This window comes from Thermobia domestica, chromosome 1 (genome assembly GCF_964235325.1).
Source record: "Thermobia domestica chromosome 1, izTheDome1.hap1.1, whole genome shotgun sequence".
Taxonomy (NCBI): domain Eukaryota; kingdom Metazoa; phylum Arthropoda; class Insecta; order Zygentoma; family Lepismatidae; genus Thermobia; species Thermobia domestica.
In genome coordinates this window covers 84108837-84133034 of record NC_137454.1, presented here as the reverse complement: position 1 = coordinate 84133034, position 24198 = coordinate 84108837, and the positions used below count along the sequence as shown (strand labels likewise).

The following is a 24198-nucleotide window of genomic DNA, read 5'->3' as shown; positions in this document are numbered from 1 at the left end:
CATAAAAACAGGTACAGATTGACAATGACAAATACAGATTGACAATGATAGTACAACGATAAACCGTTGTAACGGTGGCTAGTTAGCCAGTGGCCATCGGTTACTATTTGGTACCAAAATGTTCACCATTCTCTTACGTACTGATCAACACCAATGTGATCTTTCTATGACTTACGGTTCGCGAGATATGGCTCCTTAAATCTCCCGAAATTTGTACTTGTTTGACCAATATCTGGGGAACGGTGGCTAGTTAGCCAGTGGCCATCGGTTACTATTTGGTACCAAAATGTTCACCATTCTCTTACGTACTGATCAACACCAATGTGATCTTTCTATGACTTACGGTTCCCGAGATATGGCTCCTTAAATCTCCCGAAATTTGTACTTGTTTGGCCAATATCTGGGGAACGGTGGCTAGTTAGCCAGTGGCCATCGGTTACTATTTGGTACCAAAATGTTCACCATTCTCTTACGTACTGATCAACACCAATGTGATCTTTCTATGACTTACGGTTCCCGAGATATGGCTCCTTAAATCTCCCGAAATTTGTACTTGTTTGGCCAATATCTGGGGAACGGTGGCTAGTTAGCCAGTGGCCATCGGTTACTATTTGGTACCAAAATGTTCACCATTCTCTTACGTACTGATCAACACCAATGTGATCTTTCTATGACTTACGGTTCGCGAGATATGGCTCCTTAAATCTCCCGAAATTTGTACTTGTTTGGCCAATATCTGGGGAACGGTGGCTAGTTAGCCAGTGGCCATCGGTTACTATTTGGTACCAAAATGTTCACCATTCTCTTACGTACTGATCAACACCAATGTGATCTTTCTATGACTTACGGTTCCCGAGATATGGCTCATTAAATCTCCCGAAATTTGTACTTGTTTGACCAATATCTGGGGAACGGTGGCTAGTTAGCCAGTGGCCATCGGTTACTATTTGGTACCAAAATGTTCACCATTCTCTTACGTACTGATCAACACCAATGTGATCTTTCTATGACTTACGGTTCCCGAGATATGGCTCATTAAATCTCCCGAAATTTGTACTTGTTTGGCCAATATCTGGGGAACGGTGGCTAGTTAGCCAGTGGCCATCGGTTACTATTTGGTACCAAAATGTTCACCATTCTCTTACGTACTGATCAACACCAATGTGATCTTTCTATGACTTACGGTTCGCGAGATATGGCTCCTTAAATCTCCCGAAATTTGTACTTGTTTGACCAATATCTGGGGAACGGTGGCTAGTTAGCCAGTGGCCATCGGTTACTATTTGGTACCAAAATGTTCACCATTCTCTTACGTACTGATCAACACCAATGTGATCTTTCTATGACTTACGGTTCCCGAGATATGGCTCATTAAATCTCCTGAAATCGGAACTATTTTTTGGCCAATATCTCAGGAACGGTAAGAGTGACGCGAAAAATTACATCACTTTCTCAGGTTTCGATGCTCTATCGAATGGATGACTCAAAATTGAAAAAAAACAAAAAAAAAACAGACGGACACAGAAAGACAGAGAATTTAGTAACGAACTCTTAAGTTTGTTGAAAATACGTGTTCTTAGTAATATGATTATGTTAAAAACATGTGACATATAATATGTGTGAGTATACAAATCTTTGTAATATAATTAATAGAGAGGAACAGTGAAACTATAAACTATACTGAAAACTATGTAGAAATATTGTATTTTCATCGTGTTTACATATCTGTGTTACATTTCAAAGTTCTGCTTAGATGGAAGTATTGTGAAATTTAACTTCAAGATTTGACTATAACAAATAAACGAACAAACAAAAGGAAATAACTAGATTTGTCTATAACAAAGAAACAGAAGAAAGTAACTAGATTTGACTATAAAAACAAACAACCAAACAGAAGAAAGTAATTAGATTTGACTATAACAAACAAACAGAAGAAAGTAATTAGATTTGACTATAACAAACAACCAAACAAACAGAAGAAAGTTACTAGATTTGGCTATAACAAACAAACAAAAAACAAAAGAAAATAACTAGATTTGGCTATAACAAACAAACAGAAGAAAGTAATTAGATTTGACTATAACAAACAAACAACCAAACAGAAGAAAGTAACTAGATTTGACTATAACAAACAAAGAAACAAACAAAAGGAAATAACTAGATTTGTCTATAACAAAGAAACAGAAGAAAGTAACTAGATTTGACTATAAAAACAAACAACCAAACAGAAGAAAGTAACTAGATTTGATTATAACAAACAACTAAACGGAAGAAAATAACCTAATAAAATCATTAAAACTTAATTGAAACATGAACAGTTGAGTTTAGATTAGAATTAAAAGCTCAGTAACAAGTAATCAACAACATGAAGAAAAGACTTCGATCCAAGAAATTTCCTTGGTATCAGGAATTAAAAAAATAACTTATACTTCAACATTGAAGTTCTAATCATAAAATAAGAAACGAACACTTTCATTAATCTTGTTTATAATACCTACGTAGGAGAGCCAGAAGTGAGTATACTGTATATATACCCACACATATACACACACACACTAAGTATCACTTTGGAAATATCAATATCAACTATGCGCGAAAGAAGAAAGGAAGATCATTTATTGTAAACGTTGGGAATTAGACAGCATGTTTTGTGTGACCTTTCTTTTCCTCGAAAGAAAATGTTTTCGTGTTTTCAGTTTGTGTGCTTCAATAAATCAAAGTTGTTAAGTGTAGTGGATTGATATTAGAAGGAAAAAGTAGTGTTTGCGGAAGAGAAAAACTTTCGTTCGTATTGGAAAAAGAAACTTTATTTTTGGACTTCTTCTGTTTGGCAACCTATTCTTCAATAAACTTTTTTTTTTTATATCGTTTCAGTTTTCTTCACTAAAGTATAAAAAGGGAGCAAGGAAGTGGGGCAATGATCTTTAAAGCAACGCATCTTTTTAAAAAAGTTATTTGAAGAATTATTGGCAGAAAAGCACATCATGGAGTATTGATACCATTTCGAAATCCCATCTATTTAACTTCTGAAAATGGCGACAAAAATACATCTTTTGTGTACCAAATACAGAACTCAATTAAATTACAGCACATGAAGAGCTAAGGCGACTAGACGGTTTTTAGTTAGGTGATATGGTCGGTCCCATTGCTACTATTTTTGGCTTTCTACACCGAAATTCGCTAACCATTAATTGCGTTAGTTTTCAAATTGGTTCACGGTGCTCGGTCAATCGCGAAAATTTATTGGTCGTACAGGTTATTGAAATCGTGGATCACGCACACTAGCCATTCGACAGACAATGCCTTAAAAATAAGATAAGCATTTCTGACACGGTCTGGTAGTTACAGTATATCAGCACTTAGATTTGTACTTGATGTAAACAAGTGCACCAAAGCTGAATGTTAATGATGGAATGAAGAAAGTGAAAGGAAGCGGGACAACCCAGAGAAACCCCACACAAACAGTATTTCTCCACCACAAAGTTCATTTGGTGCGAGCTGGGATTTAGTGTTGCCACGAGACGAGACATTTCTCGTGTCTCGTCTCGTCTCGTCTCGTAAACGAGACGAGACACGAGACGGGACAGAACCCTCTTAGACGAGACACGAGACGAGACAGACTACTTGTCCCGTCTCGAAAACGAGACGAGACGCGAGACAAGACGGGACGTCTCGTGAAATGCCTCGTCTCGTCTCGTGTCTCGGAAATGAAAACGCTGGCGGGAATGGCCAAGATTGAAATTGCCAGTGGTCATATAGATTGCAAAAGGAAAATCCCCTTTGTGAGAAAACATGTTGAAAAGCCTTCATAGAAAAGTGTCCTCTGTCTCTTGAATGAAACAATCGTGATACATGAGCTTCCAGGAATATCATCCTTAATGTCTTGTCCCCAATTCCCCTTGCTGTAAACTGAGGAATTCTCATTTTTTTTATCTCTGGCTGGAATGATGACAAACAAAATCAAAGACAGGGAAGATTTTTACAAGGTCAAGAAACCGAACTACCACCACCATCTATTCAATTTGAAAACTGGGTAAGGTCTACACTTGTCTTTATTCTCTGGTGGCGGTATTCTTTTTGCTATATGAACCGCAAACGGCAATTGAAGTATGTCATCTTGCAACTAAAATTTTGTCTTCTCTCTCTCTCCCCCCAACACACTCTCTCTCCCCCCCACACTCTCTCTCTCACACACACACACATACACACACACATAGAAACACACTTTTACCATTTTACCAATCGCTCGCTTATTATACAGCAGTCATGTTGTAAAATTCACCTCTTCGTTTGGAAGGCGGGCGGACGACAAAAGAAGCAAAGATATTATCGACGAATCCTTCAAATTGTTTGCTTTCAGCAAATTTATGATACTAATAATAACACTTTAGGTGAAGAGGTTTTACAGGGGGCCCTTCGTTCTGTTACGAGGAAATGTTTGATCTGACCAGAGTGCGAAATTGCCCTCTGCTTCCATCTTGAGAGGAGGGGATTACTTCCCTTTCCTAGTGAATAATATTCATTAGGACCTGAATTATGTTCAGAAATTGTTTCTTACAGGCGCACTAAACCTCTCGAACTTGATAAGTGTAAAGAACATTTGGTATAATATTCATGGAACTCCGTTGAAAGCAGAAAATATCATGAGAATGATCAAAATTCGAACATTGAAGAGTGTATAATTAACAGAAAAGAAATAGGATACCCAAACCATGTTTTTAAACCTGCTATAAAATGTATATCCTATATTTTTATTAATTCCTTACTCCCATGAAAGTATCCTGGGGAGGATATTCTCTCCATTTTTTTCAGACTGAAATCCTTTTATCCCAGACGATTCCCCCCCCCCTGACACAGTACGAAAAAACAAATGTTGTTAAAATCCATACACATGACCCTTCCGGGACTCAACCCGGGGCCTTCAAGCCGATGGTCTATCGCCGCAGACCGCTCGGCTTGGTATGAAGATGTACGTTGTATGATTGCGAATAGATCCCGACAATATAAGGAACTTTAATCCGAAATGGCCACCCAAAAATCAACTTTTTTTTAGCCATTAGCTAATCTGGGTGTACTGTCATGAGTTTGTTACACAAACGTGGCAAGCACCACATAGTAGCACACACCCCGCGGTTATGGGAACAGATTTGAACCACGGAGATGAAGACTGGCCCCAAGCGTTCTTTTGTCCGATGTGTCGTTCAGCTCCCATTACTATGGCACTTTAAGTAGAGCTTAGTGTGCAGTAACATATAAAATTTCAATCAAATACTTTCCATTACTCAATAAAATTATTTGGTTCCGAGCTTTTTTTTAAAAAAAAATAATTGCAACAAATCTAAATATGCTAAAATGGAAAGTAGTTTTTGGATTGTTATGGGTTAACACTGTGAAACCTAAAGGCTGGAATATATGAAATCAAAGTGTACACACATATCTATCTCTCTATTTATCTATATATCTTTCCATCTCTCTCTCTCTCTCTCTCTCTCTCTCTCTATCTATCTATATATATATATATCTATCTATATCTATATCTATATCTATATCTATCTATCTATCTATCTATCTATCTATCTATCTATCTATCTATCTATATATATATATATATATATATATATATATATATATATATATATATATATATATATATAGTCACTATAAAGCAAGTGGGCTGATAGTATACGATAGTGTCGGGGATGATGACACCTTTACATCGAACTTTGCTTGTCGTGTAAACATTATTTAACATTAGTGTCTTCATCTTCGACGTACCTATGAGCAATTTACTGTATATTCGTGTATTGAAACTGGTGAAACAAATTTCAATGTTTTAGAATGAAAAAAAAAAAAAGAAGAAGCCAGGGTCGAGAAGCCTCAGACAACTAACAGCAGAGATATATTATCTTGTAAACTATTTGTCCTTGCCTTGTGAGCTTATTTCAATTTATTTTTAAGACCTTTAGGCAACTTTGGCCGAATGGATGATGATGGGAAAATTAGTGGAATGAAGAAAGTGGTAGAATACTAGACAACTTCGAGAAAACACACGCATTCGAAAAATGAAATGAAATCTTTGAGTTTTACGTCCCACGGTTATGCCGGTTAGGCTAAAGGAGACAGTGATGATGAGTAATGAATGAAATGGTGGAATGAAGAAAGTGGGAGGAAAAGGGAGAACCCCGAGAAAACCCACGAACACGGTTTTTGCCCACCACAAAGTTCACTTGGCGGGGCTGGGATCGAACCCGAGACCCCAAGCACCAGAGGTGAACGCTCTACCACTGAGCCACCGCGGTCCCCACACACATTCAATGTTTGTCCACCACAAAGCTCACATGGCACTAACCGAGATCGAACCGACTACCACATACACCAGAGGTGAAGGCTTCACGGTGTAGCTATCGTGACATTTCTTGTCTTGTGTGTTCTGGGTAATACTTGTAACTTACAAGGGAAGAGAGGGAGATTATATATCGAAGTGGAAGATGTTTATATACCAATCGAAAGCACTAATGACGCCTATTACAAAACTGTAATAAAATTTTTCCGATTGCATATACTATGCGAGTTATATGGATATATAGAGTGTCCAGATAATCCGTTACCACCCCTTGAAATCGCAAACGGTAAGACAGATGCCAAAACTCGAAAACATGTGTTTGATCATTTTAAAAGTACAACGTATCAATGCAAAAATTCTTGTCACAAGGCCACCCGCAGTGTACTGGGCGGGGTCCAACTCAAAAATTACAAAAGGTAAGGGGGTCAAGTAGCATATCGTTCGAAACTTCTTGGGAAATGAAAGAAGACGGAACAAGTCTCAATACTCTAAAATTACCTTGTGCAAAATGGCGGCCGGTCAAACTGTCAGCAAAAACGTCATTGTAAAGTCGATGGCCACCCCCCAAAAAATCCTGAAACGGTGAGGCAGATATCAAAACAGGAAAACATGTGTGTCATCATTTCAAAAGTACAATGATTGGAAGTAAAAATATTTGTCTCAGGGTCCTCCACCATGTCCCAGGCGGGGTCATGTTCAAATTGTTCAAATGGCAAGGGAGGTCAAGTAGCACATCGTTTAAAGCTGTTATTAAATGAAGGCAGAAAGAACAAGTATGGACGCTCTACGATAATACTGTGCAAACATCTTGCATTTTAGTTGTTCTTTCTGTAACCGGGTTTTAGTTTATTTTCACTTTAATTCTTGTACTCAACGGAAAAAAAGGAAATGCCCCTACTGTGAGATTCTGCTCTTTGACCCCAATAATATCTAAATAAAGAAAAAAATTATAATAAAATAAAAGCAAATTAAGACATAAAGAAAAGAAACGACAACATTTGACATCTTTGAGTATAGAACTGACTAGTTAACATATAATGTACTTCCACGAACATAAATAAGTAGAGGTTGGAGCCATCAGAAGTAAAGACTCTTACCTCTACTTATTTATGTTTATGACTGCACAACAGTGGTACTTATGCTCGTTATCTGGTTTATCAATTATAAAATGATTCAAACGAAAGAATTCCTTGCACCAGGAAGAGTAAATACGTACAAATGTCTCAGAATGAAAACAAGTGCCGATTGCAAAATGGAAAGTGAACGTGCTCAGAAAATCGAAATGAAGATGTACATTTTGACCGGCCGCCATTTTACACAGGGTAATTTTAGAGGATCGAGACTTGTTCCGTGTTGTTTTATTTCTCAACAGCTTTATTTGACCATATTTGCCATTTAAAAATTTTGAGTAGGACCCCGTCTGGAACCTTGTGGAGGACCCTGGGACAAACATTTTTACAAGACAGATTTTTGACATCTGTCTTACCGTTTCAGTTTTTTTTCTTTCTTTGGAGGGTGGCCATAGACTCTACAATGATGTTTTTGCTGACAGTTTGACCGGCCGCCATTTTGCACAGGGTAATTTTAGAGAGTCGGGACTTGTTCGTCTTCTTTCATTTCCCAAGGAGTTTCGAACGATATACTACTTGACCCCCTTACCTTTTGTAATTTTTGAGTTGGATACCGCCTGGAACTCTGCGGGTGGCCCTGGGACAACAATGTTTGCTTTGATACATTGTACTTTTATAATGATCAAAAACGTGTTTTCCAGTTTTGGCATCTGTCTCATCGTTTGCGATTTCAAGGGGTGGAAATGGATTTTTTGGACACCCTGTATATTCATAAAACTCTCACAGCATATGCACTCGGAAAATTTTTATTACAGTTTTGTAATAGGCGTCATTAGTGCTTTCGATTGATATATAAACCATTATAATCTCCCTCTCTTCCCTTGTTAGTTGTATCTTGATTAGCATGGCGCAGCCTGCTACATTTTACTTCCGTTCCCATGGTATGCTGCTATATTTTTACGAGACAAGACGAGACAGAACGAGACAAACGAGACGAGACGAGACGAGACGAGACGGGACAGACCCTCTCGAGACGAGACACGAGACGGGACGAGCACATTTTTTCGAGACGAGACATGCTTTGCACGAGACGAGACGAGACAACCTGAAGTCTCGTCTCGTCAAGTCTCGTGGCAACACTACTGGGATTGAACCAAGGACCCCAAGCACTAGAGATGATCACTCTATCACTGAGCCACCGCAGCCACCAATTGGCTAATTGTGTCTTACTGTATTTGAAGTGCGCATTTATTGCTCACCTATTACAGGAAAAGAACATCCCCATTTATAATAGGCTTACATAATTACAGACTTTGTCCATATTAAGGCACATAACAAAACAAAACGAAGTTAAAAATACAAATTAAAAATAAACATACAATTAATAGTACAAACATAAGAAAACACAATTAACAGTTACATCTGTAGTAATTTTACGAATAACATACAAATATATAAATAAAATCTTGTACAGTCTATAAACCCAGCCCTTGAACATAAATGAAATAAAAACAAATAGAATATAACCGGAAAATTAACATCCATAATGAAGATATTTAAATAAGATTTCGAACAAAAAGCAGTAAAACTCAGACACAAATGATTTAACATAATTGAAATACTTCTTTATTCACAACATTATAATCAACGTCAGGTTGGAACTAAAACTCTTATAATCAATGATTATTTTTAAAAGTTTTTACTTAAATTTAATAAGGCATAGCAAAATCTAAGTCTACATTTTCTTGTACGAACTTGTTATATAATCGATAAACTCTTATTACAGGCGAATTTAAATATGAATAATTTCAGATCTGTTGCAAATAACAGGTAACCAATTTCTTAATTTTTGGATTTTGTCTTAAAACTCAATAGCCTTAGACATTCTGAACTGTTGACAATTTCATTCACTAATTTGTAGAAGAAAATTATTAAAATACAACAACACACTGAGCAAGGCTATGTGATAATGTGTAACAAAACACACAATCACGTAACAGTTTGGACACAATAACTATGTCTTCATCAGACTTCCACTCCTTCTGGCTGCTTGGGAGTTGGTCACCTCTTAAGCGCGCCATAGACGCACGCACTTGCATTACCAACATGTATGAAAGGTTTCTTTCATCATGCATCTTGAAAGAATTTTTTACCCACACACGTACCAACGTGCTGTCCAACATACTGAAAGTAGTTTGAGAAATGTGGAGGACGAGGAAACGCGTGCTTTTTCTTTCTGCAACTGCACGACCTTGGCATGCGACGGAGGAGAGACTCACGTGATTTCTTCCGCTGTCGTGATTGGCGGACCTAAATATAAAACAGCCACCTTGCATGAACGAGCCCATACACGGTAAACATGCATGCAGAACGGCAAAAACATCAAACATTTTTTCAGAAGATTTTGAAAACTTTCAACATGAATGAACGAGGCCATACACGATCAACTTGCCTGTGGTTTTATCATTTTTCATACAAGTCGGGCTGTTTCTTCAGGCATGTGTTTACGTGTATGGGCCGCTTTATATACTCTCCGGAGATCAACTTTTAATTAGGCTCCGCCCCTTCATTAAAAAGCAACACTTGTGTGGTTTTCACTTTCACTTTTTAGCTGCACACATGTCCAATTAAAAGTTTACTATTTTGCTGGATACATTCTGCCTTTAATTATCCTTATTTTTCTTATTAGTTTGTTCTATTTCTTTCTTTTTCCTTTTCATTTCTTCTTCTTTAAGCAGAATCTTCTCCCACTCTTTATTTATCGAGAATCCTGCATTCCAATTCATCACCTTATCTTCTGCCTTCATAATCTTTCTGGCTTCTTTCCATTTTCTCACCAAAGTTCTCTTCTCTTCTTCTATGACCTCTGCTCCTTCCCACCCTATTCTGTGGTTTGTCTCTTTTTGATGCTTATATATCGCATTGTTATCCCTTTTTAATCTTACATCATCCTTGTGCTGTTTTATCCTTTCTTCCATCTTCTTCTTTGTTTCTCCTATATACATTTTGTTATACTCCGCGCATCCTACTCCATATATTACCCCCTTTTCGTCTTTGTCTGCTATTGCTATCTCTTGGTAGGTACGTTACTTAAAAATTTGTACCGCGTTACCGTTACAGTTACTTTGGAAAAATGTAACGCGTTACTAGAAAACATTACTTAAAAGGTAACGCGTTACTTGCATTACGTTACTTCCCAAGACTGCTCCAATCTACGGTAAAACAACGGAATAAGGATAACAATCGCTTCACGCCGCATTGCTGCCAACCCAAAAGGAAACCCCACGAACGCACTTTATAAATGTATATAAATATTTAAAATTATTATTAAGACATTTTACAGTTCTGCTACGTGAAGAAGGGAGGTGTAGTCTGAGTAAGCCAGGTGGTAATCATTGAATGTTCACTTAGTCCGGATCTCATCTTCAACAATAGGTCTGCGTCTCATGGCGTCTCAGTGCTGAAAAGAGACACTAAAGCTTCAGCAGAAAGAAAGAAAACAAGAAAGATAGAAAGAAAGATGTTTTACTTCATTTACATGTATTTTTTGTATTGTCTGTATGTTCTACCCACAAGTGGGACCTTGCGCTTTCACGATTGGTCAGGAGGCCACTAATGTCAAAGAGCAAAGAGCAGGTGTAGGGTTGTTATTGTTTTCCCTTAAGGTTCAAAAAAGGGGTAAAAAACTGGAAATTAGAGACAGAGATAAAGGGCTTCCGAATAAGGATTAACCCTTAAACGCATGACATGAATTGTACCTTAGTTTCCATAACATGGGTCTTTATTATGGGTTCATGGGTCCATAACATGGTCCATAAGATTAGTCTGTTCAGAGTATATATTTCTAAAAAAAATCCAATTAAAAGTACAAGACTAGTAGTAATAATACTACTACAAATATAATAACATTTTAGTAAAACAAATACTAATTTGTTATAGTAAAGAACTAATCTAATACTACTATAAAGATTAGTATTAGTATTATATACTAATACTAATATATAATAGTAATCTAATACTAAAATATACCGCGGGTCAGAAATGACCCATGTTATGTATATTACGTATATAAATATATATAATAAAATGTAAAAAATAAATACAAAACCAAAAACTTAAATACATTATTTTTATGTAGCAAACAAACCAATAGAAGATGTCACGGAGAAAAACTACTGTGCAACAAATATTGCAGACAAAAATCTATACATAAATTACTGCTGGGTCATTTTTGACCCATGTTCTGCGTTCTAGGGTTAAGAACATTATATTTGCAAGAATGGACTATTTTTGGATTAATTTCATATTATACCGGTATTCAACAAAATGAAATCAAGAATTTAAACATTGAATTGGAAAAAAGCCATAAGAACATGTGTTTTAAAAATACATTGCTCGCAAATATCTATTGAAAAATATAGTAAGGGACACTCTATTGTATTTATCTAAGTATGAAGACAATTGTCGTGATTGGGAAAATGTAATTTGCTGACTTGAACTGAAATTTTGTACTTATTATAATTTAGCCATATATAAAATAAAAAAAGGAATGAATTTTGGAATTTTCGCTTCATATGTATGTTTAACCCTTTCCGGATCCTGGCTTTTTGGGCCATTTTTTAGACTTTCAGTCAAGCAGCTACTGTATCGTCACTATTTATCCTAGGATCATGGTTCATACCTCATTCTCTTCAGAATAGAGCTGGCTTTCAAATGGTACAACTTGCGTGCTCATACCATATACCAGAAGCGGGAAAAAAATGTCAAAGTAAAAATTTTGGAGGGAAAAATTTTTTTCTCGAACTTTGGCCCCCCTGGACCCCCCCTATGTGATAGTAGCCATCTAAAAAAAATCTGATAAATAGCACATAGTATACTGAATGTGTGTGCCAGATTTCAAGTTTCTATCTTGAATAGTAAGGGCGGGAGAATTTTTATCAAAAATTCCCACAGTGCCCCAAAGTACCATAAAACACTATGATCTCAGGCAAAAAAATTCCTGAGACATCCCTAATTACCCTAGGGTCATGTTTCGCCCATCATTCTCTTCAGAATAGATCTGCCTTTCAGGCGGTACCATTCATATGTCTCCATCATGTATCTAAGGCGGGAAATTCCTGAAAAAAGGGATTTTTTGGGGCAAAATTTCCCGTTTTTCAACTTTTACCCCTCTGGACCCCCCCTGTTTTTACGCAGAAATCGGAAAAAAACTTCTGGTAAATACTACTCGGTGGACTGAATGTTTGTGCAAAATTTCAATCTTCTACGTGAAAAAATAGGCCCGCCAGAAAAAATTTCCCTACCATGCCCCACTTTTACTCTATACAGAAGTATATTTGGATAAAAATTCACTGAGACGGCCCTAATTACCCTAGAATAATAATTCGACCGTCGTTCTTTTCAGAATGGAACGGCCTTTCAGACGGTATGACTCGCGTGGTCCTATCATGTTTTTTTGGCGGGAAAATTAGGAAATACGGGATTTTTGGAGTAAAAAATCCCTATTTTTACCCTTTTGCCCCTCTGGTTCCCCCCCTGTTTTAGCACTGACATCGGAACAAAAAATCTGGTAAATAGTACTCGGTGGACTGAATGTTTGTGCAAAATTTCAATCTTCTACGTTCAAAAATAAGCCCGCCAAAAAATATATATACCGACAATGCCCCATATTTCCCTATATAGAAGTATATTTTTCAAAAAATCCCTGAGACGTCCCTAATTACCCTAGAATAATAATTCGACCGTCATTCTCTTTACAATGGAACGGCCTTTCAGACGGTATGACTCACGTGGTCCTATCATGTATGTGAGGCGGGAAAATGACGAGAAACAGGATTTTGGGGGTAAAAAATCCCTGTTTTTACCCCTTTTCCCCTCTATTTCCCCCTGTTTTAGCACTGACATCGGAACAAAAAATCTGGTAAATACTACTCGGTGGACTGAATGTTTGTGCAAAATTTCAATCTTCTACGTAGAAAAATAAGCCCGCCAAAAAATATTGAACATAGGCTTAAAAAATGAGAAGAGAAATTTTTGACTTATGACGTCATCACCACCTATGTCTGGACGCAGGACGGTCTGAAACCATATGTAATGTCTTCTACAAGGACTCTTGACTTGGAAAACATAAAAAACCCGGACGAAAAAGCTCAAATAGAAGAGAAATAACGCAATGTACCATGAAAAGTGCATATGGTACAAATTGTACCATAGGATCCCGAAAGGGTTAAGGATTAACTAATTCATATCGGTCTTCCGAAGAGAAACATCAAAGCAATTTAATGACCGTGTCCATAGCGACAACTGCCAGTCACGACCCCTCTTCAATTTTATTAGAAAGAGGAAAAGCAAGAGTGAGAAAGAAGAGAATAAGATAGGAGAAAGGAGGAAAAGAGGAAGAGGAAAAGGAGAAAGAAAGAAGGAACTAGATATAAAGGATTACTGGATAATTATGGAAATATGGTAAAGGAACTTGAATAGTTATTATAAAGGTGATTCTTACTCGAACGTTATTACTTGAAGATCGTTTCCGAAATGATCCTGATGAGACACATGTTCCCTCATACTACCCCGACCTGGATCCATGCAACTGCACAAGTGGGAGTTGTTCTAACCCAGCCCCCAGGTGATGAGAAGTTTTAAATTAATTGTTTGTTATTTCGAAATGTTAAATAACATACATCCAGTATCTGAATTTTCCATAATGGAGATCGAACGCACATTTGAATCAGCCAAGAAAAAAAAAATAAAGTAATGTACATATTTTCCACAAATAGAAGTTTTTGAGATTTATCCTGTTATCCTGTTATTTTGCCTTTTCTCCCAGAGCCGATTTAGACTACTTCAGAATTAGTTATCTTTCATGACTTTCATCATACACTAATACATATAACATGCTATTACACACTTATTATAAACACTATCATAGTACATCCATATTAAATGCTACCACTTAAAAACTAAATTTGTCATTCTTTCACGTACACGTACATACATACAGGACAGCGTATTGACATGGATAAAATAGTTTAAAAGAAACCATCTAACTACAATTGGTGAACATTTATTACATCTATTGAGAAATTAAACACAGAATTTTAAGAGCATGCAACAAACATACATATAAATATATCAATCCACATACGAAATTCAACAACAGCAATGCAATGGTATATATATATATATATTAACAGACAGATAAAAAAGAAAAAAATATTTATTTATTTAACTTTTGGAAAATATGATATACGTAATTCCGTGAATATGGTTACACTCTACAATATTATGAATGAAGAAAAAAAACTTGCGTTGAGGGTTAAAATGAGTCTTTATCTCATATATGAAAAACTTTTTAGTAATTACACGAGTCCTCTCTCGTACCTTTAAACGAGCTATAATATCACACATATTCTTAAAGCAACCTTTCTGGTGTCCATGCACTTAACTTCATTTCATTTTAAGATTCACTCATGAGGTTATATTTATTAATCGTAACCGACACATATTCGGTTCGTAGAAGTATTTATCAATACATTTCTACCATATCTGGGATTAAGAGAACAAAGTTTTGTCACTAATATCACGGTGACTATGTTACTTGTTCGGTCATTCCACTTACTATCCCATTCACTGATTATCTTTCAGTCAGTATCACCTTGTATTACCAGGTGCACACATTTATCGTTAGATTCACACAATGTATAAAGGAAGCGAGAATTTTCCAAGTCCAGAAGGATTTTCGTTTGTATTAAGAACACAACTACTGAGGAGGAAACACTGGTCAAGTTTGAGGATTCGTATGGGAGGGATGGAATCGAAATGTTATTTTACAGGAGGATTTCAATTCACTAACTTGAATGTAGATTTAACAATACATTGGGGTTACGATGACCTGCCTTAATCCCATGCTACATGCAGTTAGTGCAATACAGGCGATGTTAGCTGTTAGATATGTTACTTAATAATATTACAAAGATTAGAGAGAATATATAACATGCGGCGGTATTTTCCGCCCCCTAGTCTAGTTAAAGTTACTTTCCTAAAAACCTTTATTATAAAATTATATCAGGCCTATATGTTAATTGCTTAAGCACCACTCCACGATGCAATTTTATCTTTAACTTTACCAACAATTATTTGTTCCAATGAATTTCAAAATCAGAATGCTTTATTAGCCTGATTTTTAAAAATCAATTCAAAAAGTATGTTAAATTATGGCTATTTATTTTTATTTCTAGATATTTTTTTTATTTTTTTCTCTCGGCCTTGCGCCCCCTGTGAGCTTGCGCCCATAGGCCCAGGCCTACCGGGCCTATTGGGAAATCCGGCCCTGTATATATATATATATATATATATATATATATATATATATTCACTTTTTATAACGTCGATTTATTTTCAGACACCCATACTCTACCATTACGCCCAATACTGTTCAAAGCAGTCTTATTATATATTAAAGTCAACAAATTATTATAGTACATTAATTAATACGCGTGATTTCGTATGAACTGATATTAGATTCTGCCAAAGCAAACTACAGTATATTTCACTCCAGGGCTTCGAATTATTTTATATGCAATGAAAGTTCAACATTATTAGCTATCCTTTTAACTACATGCAATCATATTTTCTGGTAGTGTCAACAATGCTATCGTTCACCGAACGTAACGAAGAGAGAATTTTGAAACTTCAGCCTGACAACAGAAAATGCCATGTAGACAAACTTCAGGTTAAGGAAAAAAAAAGCAAAGTTTACTATTATTAATAATTTGATTATTGACTATATAAATGATTGTGATTTTTAGAGATACCGAATTATAATGTAATTTGTCTAAATACCTATTCATATGGACCAGAACTAATATTCACTCATCAATAATCACAAAAGAATAGTAATTTTTGGATCGACTGAAACATTAAGTTTTGGAGTAACAAAAAACTAGCGGCGAATAGTTCTCAACCTGACACGAGATGGCATTAATAGTACGAAAACTAACTTTGCACTATTAAATAAACTTTGTACTCTGTCATCGTTAAATATAAGCAATATAATATGTAGTTACGGTACGGTATTAACTATAAATTTTTATTATGAATCCATGTATTTATTACGATGGACCAAAAGAGATGAATAATCAATAAGCAACAATACACTGCCCTTAAATAGATTAAGTTTACATGCGCGCACACACACACACACACACACACACACACACACACACATCACGACTACTAAACACATACTAAATTACACATATCAAACATCAACTAAGAAAGTTTCTCATGCTAACGCATATCACTGAACATATTAATCCATATTATCACACGAATTCACTATATGCACACTGAACAAATCACTGATTTCACCATTCTAAACCGGCTCGGGAACTAAGAAAGGGGGGAGAGGGTCAGAGTCAGGTGGCCCTTCTATCAACTAAATCATGGTTTGTCAATTACAGAGTTATATTAATGCCCCGGGAGGAACATATTGAAACTATTAATGAAAAAGATCCCTTTCATGAAGGGAAAAGAACCCCTATGAATTATTGACTTAACCCATTATCTTTGGAAGCTGTGATCAACTCAGCAATAAGTGAGAGTCCTGTGCTAACTTACAGTGACACCATGAAAATTAATTTAACTACAAAGAAATCTACACCTACCGCCATGTAAATAAAAGTCACATATGCTACATACACAAACAGAAACTATGTTAGGACAGGCCTATCGTAACCTAACAGGAAGTTTTAAGGATAATGGGAGTTATCAAGGGAAACACTAATCTTCAAAACTGTTTTGAAAAAAAAAATCACACACTAAGATGAATCCTATCCACCCCTATTAACGTTTACCAACATGGTGTCGATTGAGTTGAAGTTCATATCTTACTGATTTTCTGACTGTTTTAAAATGAGATTTTAATACTTTAGATGGGTTATTTCTTAACTGAGACTAATTTTACCTTGATAACACTGCTTTTCTGTGAAAAATCCTAAATATTTCCGGAGCGAAACTGACGTTGTCTTTGCTCGACGCCTCTCCCAAGTAGAGAATGAATGGAGACGCGCCTTAACACTAGAGCGTCGTAAAAAGTTCCAATTAGAGCAAAGAGTTTTGGCGGCGGAAAATATAAAGCGAATAAAAAATAGCAAAAACTGTATGAAACCGGATTTTGGGAGGATATGGGCATCTCAGAAGGACGAAGGGGATCTAAATTATTCTGGCAAATATCAGATTGGTGGATAATTTCAAGAATTTCTGTCCAATTGCTGACCTATATTTTTGTATCGCATCGAGATGTATAATTTCAATAATCATCCATTTGAAATGCCCATATACCGAGTTATAAAGAAATAATATATAAATAAAGAAATTATTCCCCGAAATATAATTCTTCCGAAGCTCCCAGAATAATTTTGGTTAAGTAATGAACAAATAAATTTACTACATGGACCGAAAATTATGTGCGAGAAAAAATACAGTACGCGGTACGTTCGAAAAGTATTGGATCCTTCCAAACAAAAATTTCATTACCTTGATTGCAATGGTACGTTACAAGCACAACACTGTACTTTAGATAGAAGTTCATATTTGGTTAAAATAAGTGCATTTACGTATTTCACTTATTTAGCGCGTGAAAGTGAAACACTTTTTGAAAGTATAAATTTGTGTAAAGTTATAGTCCGCATCTAGCCTTCATGTACTTCAATTCACAGATTTCTACTTGTGACTCTTCTGTGGAGGATAAATTTCCGAAAAAAAAAAACTTATAAAAGGTTTTCTCTTTCTATATAAAAACTCTTTCTATATTAATTCTCGCAGTCTACTAGCACAACAACTGCAGAATCAACCATTTTGCCACAACAAATACTGTATAACCTAATCTTCCTTCCTTTTTTCACATGCTTTCTTTAGCTTAACAATGGTTCAACCTTGTCCTCATATCTTGCAACCTTAATTTAACTCATATTTTGACGTCATACAATGATGAAATTTTGCACAGGAACATAAATCGGATTTTGTTAATTTGTCACACACATACACACGCACACTATATATATATATATATATATATATATATATATATATATATATATATATATATATATATATATATATATATATATATATATATATATATATATATTATAACTGATATCTTCGTTATATTTGTTTTTATAATCCTGATTCTAAGATTATGTTATCTTGTTGAGCCACAATGAGTAAACTAAATACAAAATGTCGTTTATTGTATACCTTCCTTTTATAAACGTTATGATTCTTAAAAGGTAGTTGACATTAAGTCTAACCTTGCTTCTGTTACCATAGTAATATATAAATATGTCGTCTTGGTGATAACAACAAAACATTCATTGATTTAATACATTGATTTATAATATATATTTTCTTTTCTTCTTCTTTTTAACCTAGATGGCTAGTGCATATTTTATAGACAAGATCACATATTTCGCCCAAAGAATACAATTAAAAATACAACATATCGTTGTAATATACAGGGTGTCCATAAAGTCCTTTTCCACCCCTAAAACTCGGAAACGGTGAAATGTGTGATCTCAAAACGGGAAAACACCGTATTTCATCATTTCAAAACTACCAAAAATGCTAGAGGACAGTTGACCCGCATGGGAAATACACACAAATGTACATAATTCTAGCAAAGAACACGAAAAACTCTGGAAGGGACAAAGAAGAAAATCTGGATAATTTAAACAGAGAAGGGAACAACATTTCTATGCAGTTAAATCTACAGTTGTACAGAGTATGGTTTAAGCTTACTGTCTATTTCTGCGATAATGAATCTTCGGGTTTATTATAGGTTTGGAGAGAAACCGACATTTTGGTTTCCTCCTAAACCGCTTCGTTTTTTCACCGAAAACGGTTTTGATAGAAAACCAAAACGGATTTGTGATGGAAAATCTAAGCCGGATTTGATAGAAAACTGAATCAGCTTTTTACAGAAAACAGAACTGGTGTTTAAAAACGATTTTTTAAGCTTTAAAGAAAACAGTCTCCGTTTTTCTATATATAAAAAAAGCAAACCTGTTTTTACTTTGTTCACCACAGGTTTATACATCCCATAGAGTTCAGCGTTAATTTATTAGTTTTGATTCACACGTCATCCGTGCCACCGGAGTCACAAGTGAAATAGCTAAATATTCAGAGCAAAGTACTATATCATCATCTCTCTGCAAAGTGACGCATCAAATCTGCATGTAATGCAATGTACTGTATGTTCTGCCTGAATATCGAAACTATGTGTAAAAAAATCTATTAATTAAAAGGCACGAGACGGTTTCGTGCACTGGATAATTAATGTCAGAACATCAACTTTAGATGAGGCATTGAGATATTGATCAGAGTGAACCTTTACGTGTGAGGACTTTACGAAATATCACGGAGTTATAAAGGATGTATTACAACGATATCTAAACACGCTTTTTGCTACTATTTCTAGTACACAATAATTTCTTTCAATACCTTACAAAAAAAAAAAAAAAAAAAAAAAACTTTTGAATATCTTTTCTTAAAGCATATACAAGCGTTTCATTTCAGTTTAAGAACCCCATTTTGTACGAAGCTTTCTCTCTCATCCCTAGTATGTGGATTATGGAAGAGCAGTGCTGAGTGCCTCGTAAATGCCTTCATCGCATCAAATCAAATTTTTTCTCTCTTCTTTCTGTTCGGAACCCCTTCTTCTCCAGCCTCCCACAAACTGTTCTACGCTGAAAGAAAAACACAGTTGACAATGGAAAGCTTTGAATTTCGAGTTGTAAAAATTCATTAGAAGTGTATGCATGTCGTATATATACACATATGTATGCTACGACGATTGAAATTGAGTCAAGCAAAGCATGTGTCGTGTGATGACGTTGACTCCACACGAGTTTTCTCAAGAACTAATGTTGTTTAGTACAGTATAACGCACAGTAGCGCGGTGGTAACAGCACTTAAGAAGTTATATAGGCCTTATAAGCTGCAGGCTGGCTTCGACGGACTGTGTGATCACGCCTGTTGATGTCTGTGTGTTTGTTGGGCGGGAAGTACTAGTAGGGACTCCCCGCAATCAATGCTGACATTTTTTGCATCGATCTGTTGCTTCCATTGTCATCGCGTGACATTAGGGGACTGAAGTAGGTACTTTAGTAGCTTTTTATTATATAATACGTTTCAGGGTTGAAAAGAAAAAGATGCAAGAAAAAAAATCAGGGATAGTCATATTGTTTTCAAACAAGCTTTTTTTCATGTTGGCCTTATCTGGAGTGTTTATGCACATGATATCTCTTAGTGTTTTATATTACTGTCATTGGAGGACAAAAAATAATCTTGTGAGAATGATAAACCTAAGTGTCACTTAACATGAAAACTTTTTTTCTTTCTCACAAAAAAATGGAATGGAAATAAAAACACTGTAGTATACTGTTTTAAAGATTTGAACTACGGAACAAAGTATTATTATTAGTAGTAGTAATTCTTTTTATCTACTCCTCATCTGAGCATGCGATATATATAGTAATACAGGCCATCTAAGTATATTATTGTGTTTGTGTTTTTGTTTCTTATTCTGAAAGCAGGACATTTCTTATAATTATGCATATAATAGTATTATACTTTTCCGTGCCTTATTTGTGTTATTCTTCAATCCAATTATTTCAAGTCTTTTTTATTTCTTTCTTGTGGACCACTGCGGGGTCTGTCACTTTTTTTGTTGTTTTCCATTGTTCTTTTATGCTTTGGGCTAGCTTTTTTTGTGTTTTCCAATGTTTTTTCTATATGCTTTCTGCATGTTTGTTGTGTGTGGTACTGTGATGTCTATTAAGTCTACCACTTCTTTTTCTTTTTGCTTCTTACTGTGATGTCAGATCCGGCATGTTGTGATGTACTTCTTTATTGGCTAGAATTGATATGTTATTATTATTAATAACTAGCTGACCCTGGTTTATTTACACAGCGCTTAGTTTTATTATGAGCGTGAATCTCCTACCCACTTATCACTATATCTGTGCAAGTCCCTTTACGGATACAAGAACAGGAAGAATCTTAAGAGAGTGAATTCCTATAAACAAACATATACATGTAGTGTTTTATTATATAGAATGTTTATGACATTCTAGTGTTTTAATAGAGTTTATGACAAACTTGGAAAAGTAATAGATGATACCAAATGCAAATATTTTTTCTTATAATTCCATATCCCAGTACGCCTCACTGTCGGTCCACAAGCCTTGGAAGTTGTCAACTTGCAATAGGTTTTGTCGTTTAGATTAAAGCAAAGTGCCTGAAATGTCCATCAACCCGCTATACGTAGCTCCTATACTGGTTGCCTTCCGCAACGGTATCAACCTAGTTGCAATATTAAACTAATAGAGCCAAAGTGACACCTAAAATGACAAAAATAAAGACAAATTTTCTGAAAATTTGAATGACAAGTGACAAATCTACACAAAATTTGGAATTGACCAGCGAAAACAGCAATTTGCAAATATATGTTACTTTTTTTACTTTATAGCTCCAGCTTCGCTCTATAGTAACCAACATAAAAACGAAATAGTTGGTTTCTAACACTTCCGGTTTCAATGTTTCTTCCGGAAACAAAAACTCGATTCCTAGCTTTGTTCTTTATATTTTCACTGAATTTGGTTATGATCCATTAAGTAATCTTTGATATTTTCTTATCGAATAAACAGACAAGGTAAATATATAAGTAGTTGTGTCATATATATATATATCGAACTCTTTCTCGTAGTATATATATATATATATATATATATATATATATATATATATATATATATATATATATATATATATATATATATATATACTACGAGAAAGAGTTTGATTTGCGTATCGCTATATTTTCTTAATTAATGTTGAAACTGAAAATGTAGTATATTTCTACTACTTCCGGTTTCAGTAGACATATTAGAATAGAGATGGAATATACTCTTGGGACGCTTAATTGATTGTAGAAAACAGCTTTTCTTTGTCTATTACCGTCTTTACTTTATAATGATCACTATTAAAACCGGAAGTGGTTCATTTTCTACCACTTCCGGTTTTAATAGAGAGATTAAAATAGAAATGGAGTATATTTCTGGTATGCTTAATTGATCGGAAAAAAATAGCTTCTAGCTTTTTAGTCCATAACAGTAATCGTTGAAATCCGAAGTGGTTGATTTTTGCAACTTCCGGTTTTAGTAGATATATTAGATTGAAGATAGAACATATTGTTGAAACATCTAGTTCTATGTTGAGACATCTAGTTGATTATAGAAAACCTCTTCTCGCTATCAGTTACTGTTGTTATTCTATTGTGATCACCATTAAGACCTGAAGTGCTTGCTTTTTCTGCCACTTCTGGGTTTAATAAAGAGATACAATATACAGGATGTTTCAAAGTAACACCGACAACGTTTCGGAGGTGATTCCTAACACCAAGATAAGACGAAAACTATAGACCAACCTGGGTGAACAAAAGCTTCCTTTCCGAGTTATAGGCTGCCAAAAACATGAGAAAATGAACTTTAAAGGTCCATAGCTCCAATACTATGGGACCTACCGTATTCGGGTCAAGACTTCACTTAGGAATTAGGAACTAGTATGTGCCCTATCCAACTATCTATGTTTCAGAATCTTGTGGTACTTCCGCAACAATTTTTATAGAGATAGTTGGTGAGTACCTCAAATTATTTGCCCGTAGGCAAACTGCCTCTATAAAAATTGTTGCGTGAGTACCTTAGGATTCTGAAACATGTATTTTTGGATAGCGCACATATTTCTTCTTAAGTGAAGTCTTTACCCGACTACGGTAATTCCCATAGTATTGGATCAATGGAGCTTTAAAGTTTATTTTTTCATGTTTTCGGCAGCCTACAACTCGGAAAGGAAGCATTTAAGCATCCAGATTGGTCTATACTTTTCGTCTTATTTAGGTGTCAGGAATCACCTCCCAAATGTTGTCGGTGTTGTTTTGAAACACCCTGTATTCTTGGTCAACTTTATTGATTGTAGAAAACAGCTGCTCACTATCTGTTGCCGTTTATTCTCTACAATGATCAATGTTACAACCTTAAGTGGTTCATTTCTGCTGCTTCTGGTTTCAATCCTGAGTTAACGATAGAGATAAAAGTATTCTTGAAACACTTAATCGATTACAGAAAACTACTTTTCGCTATCTATTACCATTTTGACTCTACAGTGCTCAACGTGAAAACTAGAAATGGTTTGTTTTTCTACCACTTCCGGTTTTGGCATCGCCTCCATCAGCGATCTCGATTCCAAATTTTTGACCATCTACATTCAGACGAAAATTGTCGGTGAACCATCAAGAAGTTCTTGAGATTTTCTGTCTCCCGGGCGGACAGACAGACAAGCTAAATGTAAAAAGGACTACTTGGTAAAAGAGCCGTGGCACACAGCGAGCACATTTATTCCGGTATCCCTATTGTTGAATTACCATTATTACAGGTGCTTTTGTAATACCCGTGTGCTCTATGGTTTGCCTCGTGTGACGCAAATTATCTTTTTGAATGAGTTTCTGGATGACTGATCCGTTTTCATCGGTTGTAACGGTTGACGATCTACCTAACTGTGGTTGATCCTACGGCTATGCTACCAAGTCGAAATCTCTGAAGCCATTGTCACACATTACTTCGATTGTTGCTCAGTTATCCCCCAGTTTTATAGAGAAATTCGATCATTGCTCGTTGGCATAGGGCTTTATATAGACCATCCATGGTGGCTTACCTGCAACGACAGGAA

General features: G+C 35.6%; 1 protein-coding gene across 3 annotated transcripts in view; it reads left to right on the top strand.

The window, feature by feature from the left end:
* Nucleotides 1–24198, top strand: part of LOC145686719 (uncharacterized) — a 327737-nt gene that overhangs the window by 80766 nt on the left and 222773 nt on the right. Inside the window, exon 1 of one of the 3 annotated variants that reach the window (XM_081760328.1) lies at nucleotides 20358–20567. The exons of the other annotated variants lie outside the window; for them this stretch is intronic. The gene's annotated coding sequence lies outside the window, so the exon portion shown is untranslated. Of the gene's footprint in view, nucleotides 1–20357; nucleotides 20568–24198 lie in introns of those variants that run through there. 3 annotated transcript variants of the gene reach the window in all.